General features: G+C 37.8%; 1 protein-coding gene across 4 annotated transcripts in view; it reads right to left on the reverse strand.

The window, feature by feature from the left end:
- Positions 1-572: 572 nt before the first annotated feature.
- Positions 573-15209, reverse strand: part of Fggy (FGGY carbohydrate kinase domain containing) — a 415454-nt gene continuing 400817 nt past the window's right edge. Inside the window, exons 17-21 of one of the 4 annotated variants that reach the window (XR_007351975.1) lie at positions 11440-11556; positions 8465-8558; positions 7481-7729; positions 6780-6864; positions 573-2350 (exon numbers count right to left, since the gene is read on the reverse strand). The gene's annotated coding sequence lies outside the window, so the exon portion shown is untranslated. Of the gene's footprint in view, positions 2351-6779; positions 6865-7480; positions 8559-11439; positions 11557-15209 lie in introns of all 4 variants that reach the window. The other 3 variants (XR_007351974.1, XR_007351976.1, XR_007351973.1) reach the window with 3 other exon arrangements.

The following is a 15209-nucleotide window of genomic DNA, read 5'->3' on the forward strand; positions in this document are numbered from 1 at the left end:
GATCATAACTTAATTTAAGACAGTTTCCAAACTGTAATTTTAAACTTTAGAATTTTCTCTGATTCCATCTCTTTTGTGAAGCCTTGGCCCTGAACTCTCCTTAGACAGAACAAACAGCTGTATTTTACAAAATGTTTCTCCACCTTTTTCAGACTTCTGTGATTGCACACATTATGCTTTGTCTTTATCTTTTACATTTGTTTTCTTTTACACAGTGACAAGTTTGTTGTCTTTCTTTTCAACTAGTCCATGAGTTCCTGAAGCTCAGGATTTGACCTTTATATTTGCATTTCTGGATCCTGGAATGTCACTTAGTATATAGTATATGCTCAAGGAATGTTTTCACTGGCCAGCTGGATTCACATATTTTTTCCTATAAGTGTACCACATTAATAGCTCCTGAAATAGCTCTGTCTGCTTGACTTCCCTGTGCCACACTCAGCATTCATTTCCCAGAATGAAACTAGGTCACATCTGGGACACATGAATCGTTTTAAGAAAAGTTTCATCTGAAATACAAACCCCCCTGAGTGTATATCAAATATAATCAAGCTGATCATGCCAAAAAAAAATTGTGATTAAAACTTTATTTCATTATTACATTTTTTCATCATTACTTTTTACTTCATTCATTAAGCTTATAGTAACAGAATGATTTACACATGTTGAACTCAAAGCAGGAAAATATAGCAAAAAGAAACATGAAACATTGTATTTTATGAATCTTTTTTCTTAAACTTCTCAGAACTGTGGTTATTTGATATTTGGTTATGAGAACAACTTGTGCAAAAAGGATCTAAGGTATCTCTGCTGTCCTACAAAAAACTTGAAATAAAAAGGCTCTGAGTGGGCCTGTCCTGACAGTATAACAACTAGAATACTTTCATGAGCGAAGCACACCAAATGATCTGACTTTGGTAGTTTATAGGCCCCAAAAGAGAATTTTCTGGATATCTACTATGTTAGCATTCTGTTACTGAAACAAATACCTGAGGTAATTAACTTATTAATGGGATTGTTTTGTCTAACAGTTTTGAAGGTTGGCCCTGTTGCTTTTGGGCCTGTGGGTAGTGTATACTGGAGCAAAGCCTTTCCACCTCATGACAAGGAATGGAGACATCAGAAGAAGCCATGTCCCACAATCCCCTTCACCTGTATGCCTCTAATGACCTAAAACTCTACAGGGATAGGCCCCACCTCTCAAAGATTCCACCACTCCCCAATAATGCCAAGCTGGGGGCTGAGACTAACACATGGGCCTCTGGGAGACATTCAACATCCAAACTTAGCACCCATATACTTGTGCCTGTGTTAGACACTGGGAATGATACACTTTGTGGCTTCTTGTTTCTTTTTCTCTTCATTTAAGTCATTCCTAAACTTGATTGCGTGTGCATATGCACACATAGATGTCTGTGAACGGGATGCGAAATACTTTCTTTCTGATGGAACATCATTTGAAAATTTTAAATCACTCCAGAAATGGATAGTTGTGTGAGAACACCAGTCACTCCATTAATTTTTGTTTATGCCTGATCATCTCCATCGTACAACCAAGTTACATTAAATTACACAAAGAAATACCACATACTTGCTCTTTGCTATATACACTATTGCTCTTTAAATTTTATTCAGACCTAGGACAACATTTTATATTGTTGTTGTTCGGGCTAATTGAGCTGATTAATTCTGATGTCCCTTTTTGTTATGTTTACATTCTGAGCTGGCAGAATGGGTAAACTGATGGATAGGATCCTAATCCCATGTCTCAGATTTTGGTGACACTTGCTCTTCTCTGATTTATCTGCCTCATACTCCTTTCTTTAGATTTATTAGCGTTCATTGATTATCTGCCATAAAAGTGCCCAGCTCTGTGTTGGCCTACAGTAGGAGCTCAAAAATGGGACACTACTCCCTTCACTCCAACTTTGCTATAAACATTTATTGTATCAGTCAGAGGCCTGGCAAAATATAGATTTCACACTCACATTGGGTTCTCTTTAGAATTTAATGAAGGCACTATGCGTAGAAGTATGAATGGGACTGAGGAAACCTGCAAGTAATCCTAAGGCACCCAGGGATGGCAACATAAAGGAGCCTACTCATAGGACAAAAAGAAAAAGAGGAAGTAGCCATGTTCTTGGGGCTTGGCGAGAGCTGGCATTGTGAATGCAACTCATCAGGAGTTGTCATAAAGGGAGATGCTACAATTAGACCTTCAGCCTTGATGCAGGAGCAAGAGGATGTGTCCTTTTGGCTGAACCAAAAACGAAGCCAAAGGTAAAGGGAGGCTGGATCAGGAAACCAGAGGGCAAAGGAGCAGAGCCGGTACCATTTGCAAGGCCAGGACCTAGAGTGGGGCAGGGAAATAATAGCAATGAATCTACGTAATTCAAAGCAAAAATAAAGAATATAACCACTTTATCACTTAACTTCAGAACAATTCACAAAGGAGCATGTGCCAGTCAACATTCCATCTCTATACAAATACTTGAGATAATCAACTTTAAGAAGCAAAGGTTCATTTCTGACTCATAGTTTTGGAGGTTTTTAGTCCCTAATTGGCCCCATTGCTTGGGGCAAAGAAGCACACCATGATGGAATGGTGTGACCGAGCAAAACTGTTCACTTCATGGCTGGGAACTGAAAGAGAGAGGAGATCTGGATACCACAGTCCCCTAATGACCCAGATCTCCCACTAGGTCCCACACCTCTTAATGTGCCCACCAGTTCCCAATAGTGCCATTCTGGGAACTAATCCTTTGCCATATGGGAGAGAACTAAGATCTGAACTATTGCACAGCATTATTATCCACATTTGCCAAATGAAAACATTGGGATAATCAAGTTAAATAAATTGTAGAAAGTCAGATGGCTACCAAATGGCAGACTGAGGACTAAAATTTATGTCTTCTATACTTTGATGGCAAAATGTTTGTGTTTCATTTTCCTTGTATAACCTGCCTTATTTTTTTTTACATCATCTGAATCTACCAAATAATTACACCTTCCATTTTTAATATGATTATTAGGAAATTCAGAGTCAAAGTTTAAGCCCTCTTTGGTCAGTATATAGAGTTTAATAGCTTCCATTTAGTAGTGACCTTACATTACTATTTATCTTACTTTCCTTTTGCCTCAAATCTTTGTCTTACCATGTTACCTGTATTTTCTTCCATGTCTTTTTTGAAGAGGTAAAGGATAGATAAATGAATAAATGACTAACTGGTCCTGTACTTCATCTTTCTTTTTCCTAATACAGGGCCATTACTGTAACTGTGCTGGGGTTGCTAACCACGTAGACTCATAATGGAACATACCTATCAGTGATCTTTGCTTTGGAATGGGTTTCACATCACAGTCTCTTTTTATAAATGCCCCCAGAAACCACTATGGATCAATTAGTATTGTCAGAGGAATTGAAATTCATTTGCTATGCTTGGTGTAACCAGTAAATTAACTGATAATAAAACAAGGTCTTTGGAATATGAAGCCTTATGGAGAGTGGCTTCTAAGTTTATAGAGAACATCATGCAAGGCTTTTATTTTTATTCAGGTTCCTTGTAGGTGGAGAAAATTACTTTTGTCTGCTTCTCATTCTTCAGGTACTTTAACAAAAGACATATGGCCATATGTGAATGCACTCTCAAATAATTAATTTTTCCTTTTCCAACTTTGTGGCATTATTCCAAGGATATCTCAATGGTTGTTAATAAAAATTGCTGTGCAATTTCGTTTTGTCATCCTAGATAAAGGCCTATTTGGCTTTATTAATATCATTAGTTTCACTAAAGCTGTAGGGTCACAGTTCCATTATCTAATATCCTAAGCAACATTATAACATATTCAGAAGACAGTGGAATTCATTTAAGATATTCAAGACTTGGATTCCATTCAAAACCATTTAATGAAATTCCCAAAGCACATTTTTAAAAGAAGCTTCACCTTTAAGATTATAATGATTCAGACCACTATAAAAATAAAAATATTATCAATGATAGCAATTTCTTATACTTTTATAAATATTTGTAGATTTTAATGTGTTTTTATATATCTTATCTCATAACTCAAACTAAAACTTTAACAAGTTTCCTTTTAACATATATATCTTCCTATATGTATATAGTCAAAGGATGAGCTTGATTCAGTGGGGATAACATCCAAAGTGGCTATTCTTTAACCAAATTGCCCACTTTCTACTCTGGTGTGAAACCCAGGTGTATTGGCCTGCAAACTTCAAGCACAACAGCTCTGCCCTTGCTCAAGCTGATAGGCTGGGTACTTCTTCTTCTTCCCTCAAGCTGAGTTTATGAGACTCTGACATTGACACAAATACAACTATTTTTGCTTCAAAAACATCCTGTTCCATGACAAGATAAGAATTAAAATTAAGAAAATGTCCAGGATTCTGATCCTCTTGGATCTAGAATCTTCCTGGATATGGTTCTTTTCCAAGTTATTTCCATTCCTCCAATTGTCTCAAAGAGGAACAATGAATATTTGATGATGTATTTACATTTTAAAAATTGCCTTCCCACATGTCACCTCATTATATTTCCATATCAGTCTGTATAGCAAATAAGATTCAATTTCTCATTGAAGATACTAAGATTTTGGCACCCTAAGCCAGATAAGCTCTAGAAATTCAGTTGGTCCAGTGGTGCCAGAGTCATTGATGTTCATCATTTATTATGGATTCAAAAATATGTGGCCAGGCATGGTGGTGCATGCCTATAATTCCAGCAATGCCAGGGGCTGGGGCAGGAGGATTGAAAGTTCAGCGAGCCTCAGCAACTTAGCGAGACCCTCAGCAACTTAGTGACTCTGTCTAGAAATAAAAAATAAAAAAGGACTTGGGAGGTAGCTCAGTGGTAAAGTACTCCTATGTTTAATTCCCAGTATCCCCACTTCCCCAAAAAGGTCTGATGTTTGTCTCTGTGTGGACAACCTAATGCCAAAGATTGTGATGGATTAAAAAGTTATACAGGACATGTCACCTCAGTATGTATCCTTTTCGCTCCAGGAATAATTTGAAGACATGATACACTTTCTTATGTCCGGATCCCTCCCAGATATTGTTTTCTCTCTACTTAGAAGAGTCCTCTGAGCTTTTCAAAACTCTTCACTTCTCTAAGCTCCATGGAAGGAGTATCAGGCCTGTATCCATTCTTGTGTTCCCTGTTGCTAGCTCAGTGCATTGTTCATGGTGAATGTTCGGTAAGTAGGTAAGTATTTGTTGAATTGCTGAACTCAAGTCTATTATCCTATTGTCTCTTGAGGCCCCTTTAGTAATTACAGTTCCTTGCTGCCCCTGTTGTAATCACAGCTCACATTTCTCTTGCTCTTGGAGTCCTCACCACTGTTTCAATTTCTTTGAAATAAACTCTTGGAAAAAAAAGAAAAATAAAAACTCAGGAGTCTTTCCCATGACCATTTGTACTGAAACTCCATCTGGGACCACTGTCAGTTCAAATAGGAAGAGTCAATCAGAGTCAGCACTAGGAATAAAACATAAAGCCTGAGAGTATCCACCACTTTGAAAACAAAACTAACCAATGTCCTCTGGCTTTTCTGTCTAGAAGTGATAAAATTATAATCTGCATCCTATTTTCAAACCCAGAGTTTCAGCTCTATCATTTAATATTAACATTCAGTCTATAATACATCTATTACAAAATTAGAATAAGATTATTGTTTCCAAAATTAATAAAAAGTAAACCTGAAGAAAGGTTTATTTGGAGGAAGCATAACACCGCTATAACACTCTGATATTGTTACATAGACATAAGAATTATTGTGTACATTTTTAAACCCGAGAAACATTGTTGCCATCATGATCTTCTAGTCAAACATCTGTACATTTCTCACAGTGCCTGGAAGGTAGTATGCGTTTGGTAAAAGTTTTTGAATGAATGAAAACAGAGGCTGACTGATATCTGACAAGAATTTTATGGTGTGCAAAGTCATTATTTCATTTGAACCTTATAACAAGGTAGAAGAGTGATTACCACTGACTGTACCTTAAAAATGAAGAGTGCCCAGAGGGATTAATTAACTTGTGTAAGTTCACACATAGCTAGTATGTGCCTTTCCAACCCAAGTCTTATGACCCCAAGTCCCAAAGCTATTCTGGCTCCACTTTCAAACTTAAATTTATGTATGGTAGAAAGACTGAGAATTCCTTAACATTTTAAATGGCACTCAATATATTTTTAAAATATCAAAATGAAAATACCTAATTATTTAAAATTAGAGAATCATAAATATAAATAGACATGTACACCATTAAAAATAAACTTAGGACCTGAAAATAGTTGAATAATTTGTCTTAGGGCTAAAATGAGAGGAAAGCATGGGGTGTGTGGAACAAAAGCAACCATGCTGTTAAAAAGCTGTCATCATCTCTTAGTACAAATGAGTGAATAATTACCACAAGAGTCAAGGAAAAATAAACCATAATTAAGCAATGGTTGTAACAGTGTTCCTCTGGGGGATAATTATTTGTCTTTATTGCATTCTAACAGTGCTGCTCTGCAGATGATATAAAACTTTCTATTTTCATTTTTATAGTTATATTTAGTCCATGCTTTAAAAAAAAAACCCATGCTTTTAATAAACAAATTGCTCTCTTAATGTGCTTTGCACTTAGTAAAACTTTAGATTATTGCATGAGACACTACAAACACTTAAAAATAACCATTGCCTCATTATTTAACAAGAATAACAGATAGTTGTTTATGCATTTGGTCCAACAATCAATAAACATTTAATAACTTTACCGTCACTAGAGCAATTCAGGAAAACAGAACCACATCAGGAGCTTCATGTTACTGGAATCCTCATGCTGGGGCTGTCATCCGTGTGCTAAAGAGAAAATTCCTTCGCTGAGTGGTAGGTTGAATGGTCTTATTTCTTTGTTAATTTTTACAAAATTTAAAACTGTCCTAATTTCAAAAAGAAACTCGATTGCCTTACAATGAAAATATAAGCACAATAAAATAATATTATACTCTAAAAGCTGCCAATCAGTGAAAGAAAACTAACTTTAAATTTTTATTTTTATTTTTCATAAACACACGGTAATTGTATATATTTATGGAGTACAGTGTACATGAATGCAATGTGTAATGATCACATCAAGGTAATTGACATGAATATATATCATTTTTTCGTACTAGGAACATTCAAAATTCTCTTTACTAGATATTTTGAAATATTCAAATAATTGTTGTCAGCAATGGTTATCTTACTGTGCTGCAGAACGTTAGAAGTTACTTGTCCTGTCTAACTGCACCCCTGTACCCATTAATCATCCTGTGCTATAACCCACTTGATCCCATTAGTATGCCAAGTATTGGGGTGTATGTCAGTGTCTAAAAGCCACATGGGGGCTAGAACACACAAGTGGACACAGATGGCCCCTATCTGTGTCTAAGGGCTGTGTAGGTGACTTCACAAGGCCTTTGGTGGGACTACTTACTCAGAAGGTCAGTCCATCTGCTTCCTAGAACTGAGAGTAGGTGAGCTGAGCTGTGTGTCTGCTTCCTATGACCTCAGTAGGCTGAGCTTCTGAGAACAGGCTGCTCAGCTGCTTCTTGGGATGATAGAAGCATGACTAGGACCACCTGGTTGCTTCTTACGGGGCTTCTGTAGACAGGGCCACTCAGGAAATTCTGCTCAACTGGACCTCTTCAGGCTGAACTACTCAGGGATGTTTGCATGACTGCTTCTGGAGAAAAAGGGTGCAGGGCTTCCTGGCTATTTTCTGGGTCCAAGGGTAGATGGGTGGGCCACCTTAGTGTTTCTGGGGCAGCAAGAGAATGGGTGGGACTTTCTAGCTGCTTCCAGGGCCAAAGATGAGTAGGTGAAGCCATGTGGTTACTTCTTGAACAGTGGGATTATGGGCAGGGCTGCTTCCCTGAAAGAACCTAAAGCATTTTGGGCACTGAAAACTTGATTCCTAACACTATTCTTCCACAAAAGAAATGAGTTCTTTGGGAAGTGGCTGATTGTAGGGTGGGGGCAGAAAAACATAAGCTAAGCCTGGAGCAGGTGGTAGTGACAAAAAGCAGAAAAAGTCTTAAACAAAACGGAAATGTGAAAAGGACAAAATAATTAACCTGAGAAAGCTCCCAGCGACCAAAGTTGTAACAATCTGTGTAGCAAAATAAATAGTGACAGTACTAGATTATAACCTAAAGAATAAAACAAACTTCCATGAATCCATACTGATGTAAATGGTCAAGAAAACAAATGGGAAAGAAAGGACAAATATTCCCTGTGGAATTTTAAGTGGTAAATGTAGTTCTCCCTCCTCCAGGAGGTAGAGCTTAATTCTATTCCGTTTGAGTGTGGGCTGGACTTAGTACTCACTGCTAATAGAATCTGAAAAGTGAAAAACAATAACTTTGCAGCAGAGAAATATAGCACACATACCTTAGCCAAATGATTAATTCCAACTCACCTGATGACTCATATATAGCATGCATTCTTGACCTGATGTTATGAGAAGGGCACATCACCTGTTTGCTATTCAGCCCCAAATTCTTGGGTCCAGTCTGATTATAGAAACACATCAAACAAAACCAACTTAATGATGCAGGTGGCATCTCAATACCAGACCTTGAATTATACTACAGATCTATAGTAACAAAAACAGTATGGTATTGGCACAAAACAAACAGGAAGACCAATGAAATAGAATAGAAGACATAGATGTGAACCCACATAAATATTGTTACCTCATACTAGACCAAGGTGCCAAAAAATACGTTGAGAAAATATAGCCTCTTCAAAAATTGGTGCTGGGAAAACTACATTCATATGAAATAGAAAGAAACTTAACCCCTCTCTAACCCCGCACAAAACTCGACTCAAAGTGGATCAAGTATTAGACCAGAAACCCTGCACCGGATGGAAGAAAAAGTAGGCTCAACTCTCCATCATGTGGACTTAGGAATTGACTTTCTCAATAAGACTCCTAAAGTGCAAGAAGTAAAATCAAGAATCAATAAATAGAATGATATCAAACTGAAAAACTTCTTCACTGCAAAGGAAACAATAAGAATATGAACAGAGAGCCTACAGAATGGGAGAATCTTTACAACCTGCACTTCAGATGGAGCTTTAATTTCCAGGATATACAAAGAACTCAAAAAACAACACCAAGAAAACCCAAATAACCCAATCAATAAATGGGAAAAAGACTTGAACAGATACTTCACAGAAGAAGAAATCTGAATGGTCAAAAATATATGATGAAAAATGTTCAATATCTCTAGTAATTAGAAAAATGCAAGTTAAAACTACCCTGAGTTTCCATCTTACTCCAGTCAGAATGGCAATTATCAAGAATACAAGTAACAATAAAGGTTGCCAAAGATGTGGGGAGAAAGGTACTTGCATACATTGCTGATGGGACTGCAAATTGGTGCAACCACAATGGAAAGCATTATGGAAAGCATTATGGAATACTACTCAGCCATTAAGAAGAGTGGAATCATGGCATTTGACAGTAAATGGATGGAACTGAAGAATATTATGCTAATTAAAATAAGCCATTTCCAAAATACCAAAGACCAGATATTCTCTCTGATATGTGGATGCTAACCCACAACATGTGAGGATGGGTAGGGAAGAACAGAAGTATATTGAAATAGATAAAGGGGAATGAGAGAAGGGATGGGGAAGGGGAATAGGAAGGACAGTAGAATTAATTGAGCATAATTTTCCTCTCCTTGTATTTGAATACATGTCCAGAGTAACTCTGCATCATGTACAACCACAAGAATAGTATCCTCATTAGAATCAGTTACACCCTGGGTATGTATAATATGCCAAAATAAACTCCACTATCATGTATATCTAAAAAGAACAAATAAAATAAAATGAAAAACAACTTGAGGGATTTTCTACAAAATAATTCATCCATGCTTTCCAAAAGTGTCAAGATCATAAAAAACAAAAGTGGGAGAAACTGTCACAGATTGGAGGAGACTGAGGAGACATGATGATTCAATGCCACGTGTGCCCTACACTAGATCCTGAACTACCAAAATGACATTAGTGGACAAACAGGTGAAATGCTGTTAGAATGTGTAGTTAAGTCTGTAATATTGTATCCACATTAATTTCTTAGTATTAATAAATAGTGTGTGGTTGTGTGCGATGTTATTGTTGGGGAAACCTAAGGATATATGGGAATTCTGTATCATTTGAAGCTCTTCTGCAAAATTAAAAGTATTGCAAGATGAAAATTTAAAAACATTCTTCCCCTTAAACAGGGATGATCTCTCTAGTGGTCTCTACTGTATGTCCATTTATAGAACAGTGATGTATGGGGGATAAAACTTGGTTCCAGAGCCTGGGTGCATTCCTGGCTCTGCCACTTAAGAGATGTTACTGCAGTGTTTCTTAAGCACTCTTTGTCTCAGTTTTCTGACCCATAAAGGAAAATAACGTGGTTGTGAGATTTGGAGGGCTTAATATATGTAACACACACACAACAATGCAAGGCTAGTTATTATTGATAGAGTTCCTACTAGATACATTGTTGTTAGATGAGTGAATGAATGATGTAAGGTCTTTGGCCAAGAGTGAGTGAGGCTTCAGTTCAAATCAGGGAGAGTGAAGACACACTGCAGGATACATATTTGCAATGGAGTGGAGGCTCCAGGAGGCACAGTTGATGCCTTGGCATGATGATGGCAGAAGCGTGAGGATAAATTGTGAATGAAGCAAGCAGTAGCACGTTATGGAAGTGTAGACGAAGGCTATGTTCTGACTAACAGTGCAGGTTGACAAGGAATAGCGAGTAGTCTCCCAGACTTTCACGGACACAGCCATGCCTGTTCATTTGCATATGGCCTGTTTCTGGTTATACGTCACAGTGCAGAGTAGAGCAGTATTGACGGAGACCTTATGATATGCAACATGAAAATATTTGCCATGTGGCTTTTTACAGGAAAAGTTTGCTGAGCTCTCCTTCATAACTGTGCTGCTTGTGACTAAGTCCAAAGAATTAAGAACATAGCCCCCTCCAGTGGTAAGTCCTCACTCTTTCTAAGCTGTTTCAAAAGGTCAAGAGGGTGAAGTCCACGGAGTGGGATAGCTGGGCCTACTACTAAACTACACCCCAGTTTGAGAAAATTTTAAAGTATAAATAGATAACATCAAAAAAGAAAGAAAGAAAAAGAAAAAAAGAAAGAAAGAAGAGAGGAAAAAACCCAGCAGCCCATTAGCCCATTTACCCTTTCTGTTTTGCTTTTCTCTTCATGAGCCTTCAGCTCCTTCCTCCTCTCCTAATCATAGGACACTACCATTCATATAGTTCAAATGGGGCATTGTCTGTCTCCTGTCACCAATATTTTAAAAACCTGAGCTGCAGCTCAGCCCAAAATATCTTTCAATACATATAGGAGGTTGTTTAGAGTTACTTACCAGGATGTAACTTGGAATGAATTATTCAGTCTTTTGGAACCTTGGTTTCCTCATGTATAGAACAGGGATATTATTTACCTTTAGGGTTATGAAGATGAAGTGAGTCAATGAAGGTTCCTGGAACACAATTTGCATTCTCATGGGTGGTTCTTATTATTGTTGCTATTAGTGAGTACAAAATAATGGTTAAGAATCCTAGATATCCTGTGTATCTTGGGCAAATAATATAAACTCTCTGTGCTGTATTTTCTTCATCTATAATAGGGAGGTAACAGTACTAACCATTCAGAGCATAGCCTTCCCTGGTAATTATCCAAAATTAGCTACTATTATTATCGGTTATTCTCATTGGTACAAGGACTGTCATATTGTGGAAAACAAGATTTGTGCTTAAAGTGTAGTATGAGAAATATCAATTTTTAAAATACTGAGTTAAATATTCATACAGCTGCATAAAATTTGTGGGGAGAGTAAGATAGTAAGAGAAGAATGCAAAGGGGACACATTGTTATCCCATTCTGCACTTATAGTCATAAAGTTTTTTTTGTTTTTTAACTACATACTTACCAACTCAATCACCTTTCTAACAAAGTCAACTTTGTATTTACAGTTATTTCCTGTAGGTTTTATAACCTCCCGGAATTTCCTTGTAAATCCCTCTACTAAAAAGGGCAGGTGATATCAAGGCCAAATACGTGTTCCTGGCATAAATAGCAGGAAGTCTACCAAGTGTTTGTTATAAGAAGAGTGGGATTGAAACATATGCTTGAATACATATAAGCACAATATGTTCTCCAGCTCAATAGAGCACCTGTGTAGAACAGTTAAAACATATGTTTTAGAAATTATACCTTATGAATTACTATGTAGATGTCAAAAGGGAAATGCACATTTGCACAAAAAAATAAACACATGCTTGGCATTAAAATAACTATGTTTTTTTTCAAATCCTTTTTACTATAACAAGTTTTTATCTTGTACCATACGCAAAAACTTTCAAAATCACTAAATAGACTGAAAATCTTAAAAAGTATATTGTCAAAAGGATGATAGCAAAATTTTTTATATAAGGTTGGAATTTAAATTAGCACTTTAATGCATCTCATGAAATTTAGTATTAGGAACTCCATGTGTCACAAAATTGCTAATGTTACCTATATTATCCTTTGATACTGCCTTGATCTTGAGGAAAGAGCTTTTCACTCTTTTAGTCAAAGACTTGATAATATGTCAAGGTGTCTGTGTTATACGCATGCATGGGTGATTTAGGGATAGGGTATGCACACAGAAGGCTTGACTTTTTGGTGGAATTGTGGAATCCACATGTCAACTTGATGACTACTTGTCTGTATTTCTTATTGAGGCAATAACAACTATCAAAAAAGCCACTGTCAGGTGATTATCATCGTTTGCAGTTAAACACCATTCCCACCGATACACATTCTCTTGGGAAATCCTGTAATACAATAAGAGGGTCCCTTCCTAGTTACTTGTGAGATTGAGAGCTTGACACATGCCAGTCTGGAAAGGGATCACAATGGGCTGGGACCAAGGGGAGTTTAAATTGGCTACAAGATGTGCTCTAAGCAAGACCCAGCCAGCTGCTCTGCTGTTGGGAAATTTAGCCTCCACGTAAGTCAAGGTGGATATAATGGCATGAGGTGTACCAGTTATGAGGAGTATAGTTAGGATGGGCTAGATTATGCTGCAGTAAGAAATAAAATTAAAATTTCAGTGGTTTCATCAACAAAGGCGCATGTCAGGGCTGCTCCATGTCCATGGGTTAATGGCAGCTCTTTTCAGAGCCATTCTCACTGTGGCACCCAGTCTGAGGAAGGGTCCCCATCTGGAACATGGCTGGTTGTTGTGTAAGAGCAAAGAAAGCTCTGGGGATTCTCACACTGACAATCAAAGGCTTGGCCCAGAAATAACAATATTCCTTCCTTCCCACAGTTCATTAAACAAAACTGGTCATAAGATCTCGTAACCACAAGGAGGCCAGAGGATGAAACACTGTCACATGGAGTGGAGCCGGAAAGAACTGAGAGCACATCTTCCATTGCAATCACTCACAGCCGAGTGGCTGGCAATACAATAGATGTTTCTAGTCAGAAACTATGCTTGAAGACTGTTGGATTCTCTCTGGGAGTTTGCATTGGGCTAAAGCAAGGCTCAAATTGGTGTTTGAAGAATTATAGGGAACTGGATTTGGCCCCTAAGGGAGAGAGTTGGTAAGAGCTAGATAATATATCAGGGTTCCATCTAAGTAGCCTTTCATGTAACATTTGGCCCCTGCAGGGAAACTGAAGGGTAAATTAGATACTTCTGGTTTTTCTGTTGCTGGGCATAGATTGATAAGCTTCCCAGATGGCTTAAAGTGAGACAAGGCTTTTTGAGGTAAAGTATAAAGTAGGGTGGGAGAAATGATTGATAAGCCAGAGGGGCAGAAAGGAGAATTTAACCTATGGTTGAAGTATGGCCAAGTTTCCACCCAGGGAGACGGTATTTTGAAATTCAAATTGAAGGGATAGTGGAGCTGGAAATGAAGGGGTTTGTAAATGAGGCCTGAGTCCAGGAGGGCTCTGGGTAGAAGAGAGTGTAATGAGAGGCATGTGCCTTGATAAGTGACTTAGGCATAATATAGCAAATCCTATCAGGGGACCCAATATCTATCTTTTCTTTTGTGCCTGATGGAAGTGTAACGTGGCAATTTCAAGGAGTCAAGCCAAATTAGGCAAACATGTTTGTATTTTAAGGGAGAAAGCTGTGATTTGGAGAGGCCCCAGATGCTCAGGGCATAGTGAAAGAAGTACCAATTCCAGATCCACTGGCAGAGAAGGTTTGGGGTTTTTCTGAACTGTTATACTGCCTGCCTTGGCCCAGGTAACCTCCAAAATGGGGTAGAGCTGAGTCTGTAGGCAAAAGATCTTCAGTGGCTGCAGCTTTGCAGAGCTATGAAAGGCGGGGCTGGCAATGTTTCCACTTTCATCATTTCCAATTGAACCGTTGAATACACAACTACACATAACTGGCATCCCTGGGCTGGCTGTAGCATCCACCAGCTGTGGTGCTCCTTGGGCACCTGGCACTAGTTTTCTGTGGTTGTTAGTTATTTTTTCATGTATGTCCCTTCTCTGGACTTGTTGTGCCATGTCAGGAACTATCCTATCACTCTTGATAGAGTAATATTTCAGTAATGGCTGACTGTTATTGATGTAAGATAAAAAGTTTACCTGTAGAAATTGGATATATAATTGTCCAACTTGACTGTAATCTATGCTTCTAGAAGTTCTATAAAATAATTGGTTCAGGAGATAAACTGGTATTTGTTGTATTTCTACTTGATATGGAACATTATATCGTCCCATTGAATCCTCCTATTAGCCATGAGGCAGATTTTCTTTTCTCCAAGTTTATGTCTACAACACAGAAACTGATACTTTAACTCGCTATGTGTGAATTCATGCCCCGTGTAGTAAGTAGTGAAGTGTAAGTAGTGAAGCTGTGATTTGAAGTTAGGACTCAATGATTCCATGGCCCAAGGGTTTCTCTCTTTACCGCTGCTTGCCAGTAGAAATAGTACAGTACTTTGATCAACCAATGAGAATCAGAAAGGGCCTTCTGGATAATTATACATGTTAACAAGGGGAAGCACAGAAGAGAGAGCAATTAGCAAACTAATGAATCATCCTCTGTTGCACAAATAAGCTTAATTGAATTTATTTAGGAAGAAGCAGCAGAGTGGTCCTGCATCTGTGTTCCAGCTACAT

This window comes from Marmota marmota, unplaced genomic scaffold (genome assembly GCF_001458135.2).
Source record: "Marmota marmota marmota unplaced genomic scaffold, marMar, whole genome shotgun sequence".
In the NCBI taxonomy this organism is placed as follows: Eukaryota; Metazoa; Chordata; class Mammalia; order Rodentia; family Sciuridae; genus Marmota; species Marmota marmota.